The sequence below is a fragment of the Schistocerca nitens genome, chromosome 7 (assembly GCF_023898315.1).
Source record: "Schistocerca nitens isolate TAMUIC-IGC-003100 chromosome 7, iqSchNite1.1, whole genome shotgun sequence".
NCBI classification, from domain to species: Eukaryota; Metazoa; Arthropoda; class Insecta; order Orthoptera; family Acrididae; genus Schistocerca; species Schistocerca nitens.
Window position 1 is genome coordinate 76,729,018 of NC_064620.1, and position 2,774 is coordinate 76,731,791.

At 45.2% G+C, this 2,774-nt stretch overlaps 1 non-coding gene across 1 annotated transcript; it reads right to left on the reverse strand.

Annotated features, from left to right (window-relative positions):
* Positions 1 to 2,280: 2,280 nt before the first annotated feature.
* On the reverse strand, positions 2,281 to 2,355 carry Trnaa-ugc (transfer RNA alanine (anticodon UGC)). Its single transcript has one exon. It is a non-coding gene; the product is annotated as a tRNA-Ala (tRNA).
* Between the last annotated feature and the right edge of the window lie 419 nt (positions 2,356 to 2,774).

Consider the following 2,774-nt stretch of genomic DNA (forward strand, 5'->3'; position numbering starts at 1 on the left):
CATAAAGAGCAAAGGAGAACCATCTGTGCGGAATTGCTTGCTCGTCATGTGGCTGAGGGTGACAATTTCTTGTCAAAGATTGTTACAGGCGATGAAACATGGGTTCATCACTTCGAACCTGAAACAAAACGGCAATCAATGGAGTGGCGCCACACCCACTCCCCTACCAAGAGAAAGTTTAAAGCCATACCCTCAGCCGGTAAAGTCATGGTTACAGTCTTCTGGGACGCTGAAGGGGTTATTCTGTTCGATGTCCTTCTCCATGGTCAAACGATCACCTCTGAAGTGTATTGCGCTACTCTTCAGAAATTGAAGAAACGACTTCAGCGTGTTCGCAGGCACAAAAATCAGAACCAACTTCTCCTTCTTCATGACAACGCAAGACCTCATACCAGTCTTCGCACCCGAGAGGAGCTCACAAAACTTCAGTGGACTGTTCTTCCTCATGCACCCTACAGCCCCGATCTCGCACCGTCGGATTTCCATATGTTTGGCCAATGAAGGACGCAATCCGTGGGAGGCACTACGCGGATGATGAAGAAGTTATTGATGCAGTACGACGTTGGCTCCGACATCGACCAGTGGAATGGTACCGTGCAGGCATACAGGCCTTCATTTCAAGGTGGCGTAAGGCCGTAGCATTGAATGGAGATTACGTTGAAAAATAGTGTTGTGTAGCTAAAAGATTGGGGAATAACCTGGTGTATTTCAATGCTGAATAAAACAACCCCTGTTTCAGAAAAAAAATGTGTTGCATTACTTATTGAACTGCCCTCGTATGTTACTGGCGCGAGACAGCTATTTTTGCTTAGTACAAGCTAGCTACTTAGTCTTTTTTTGGAATTGTTCCCTTATTGATATAACAAGTTTAAAATCTTCTTGTTGTTAACGTCAAACCTTGCAATATCCTTTACATAGAGCTATTTTTAAAGGAGTTTTTTACTGTTGTCATTATATATATATATATATATATATATATATATATATATATATATATATATATATATATATATAGTGTTAAAATCCCATTGTTGACAAGTTGTTAATGTCATACCTGGTAATCTCCTTCTCATAATGAAAATTGTCAAGCTATTTGAAATTGTTGTGAAATTATTTTTTTAAATAAATGCCAGACTTAAAAATGTGTTGTTGAGAAAATTTTAAAATAAAAGGGTATCTTTAGCAGTGTGTGTTATTTCACCAGCACCTCCTGGCCCCTACTTCCACGATGACGTTTTGGAATAACATGTGTACTTGAGTTGTTGTTTGTGAACCGCCGTAATTGACGGTTCAGATGTGTGGGATAGGTGGTCGTAGAAGGAAACGGTCATAGCTAGTACCACCGACAAGTTAAACTTTTTATCTCCTCCGCTCTTTGTTCGGTGATGGAAAATACTGGAGCTCACCACAGATACTGGGACTCGCAGGTGACGGGGGACTGTACGTTAACGTGGTGTGGCCGCAGTGGTCATCGTCCGGACCTGCGGCCTGCGGCGGCAGCGGTGGGTGCTGGCTGGACTCAGGTGCCGCGACCGCAGTGCCGCAGAATCGATACGCGCTGTTAAACGCCACCTGGGTGCCCTCACAGGTTGCAATTGCCTCCAGGGCAGGTCTCTCATTAGTGCGGAACGTATTTCATATAGAAGGGATTAACATTCATGTAGCGGCATCAACACATCTTGATGAAAATGAATGCTATCCAATAGATAGTCCCATAGAATTTGATATTAATTACTCTGCAGATCTTAAAGACGAGATTGATAAAGTAACATGAATGGAAGTAACGGAGCAAGTTGCTAGAGGCCTCCTAGTTGCTGGAAGTTACATGGCGGGTGGCCAGCAGGACTTAGGAGCCAAATTGGACTTGCACTTGCAACACGAGTTGAATAAACGGGTGTCAATCAGTGAGCAGTTACATTGTACCGTGGTGGTGGCACGGATAACAGCGATGACTCATCATGACACGGAAGCACTGAGTCCTCCTACATCTACATCTACATCTACATACATACTCCGCAATCCACCATACGGTGCGTGGCGGAGGGTACCCCGCACCACAACTAGTAACTTCTCTCCCTGTTCCACTCCCAAACAGAACGAGGGAAAAATGACTGCCTATATGCCTCTTTACGAGCCATACATGACGGCAGTATCTGTTCCCGAAAGAACAGTTACCGTGGATGACCATGCAGCTTTACTAGAAACGAAATGATAATTAAATGGACACCCTAGCTGCAAACAGGCGTTGATGTACTTCATTGGGGACATGTTGAAAATGTGTGCCCCGACCGGGACTCGAACCCGGGATCTCCTGCTTGCATGGCAGACACTCTATCCATCTGAGCCACCGCGGGCACAGAGGATAGTGCGTCTGCAGGGACTTGGTGGATTAATCTGCCACAAGTAATAAGTATGATGGGCAAACATCTATTAGGCGCACTACGAATGTAGTGGTGTGGACATGTTGGGAATGTGGATCTCACGGGGAGCGTGCAAGGGATACGTCCCTGCAGACGCACTATCCTCTGTGCCCGCGGTGGCTCAGATGGATAGAGCGTTTGCCATGTAAGCAGGAGATCCCGGGTTCGAGTTCCGGTCGGGGCACACATTTTCAACATGTCCCCAATGAAGTACATCAACGCCTGTTTGCAGCTAGGGTGTTCATTTAATTATCATTTCATTTCTAGTAAAGCTGCATGGTCATCCACGGTAACTGTTCTTTCGGGAACAGATACTACCATCGTATATAGTTAAAATACGGCTTCCCGGCCATT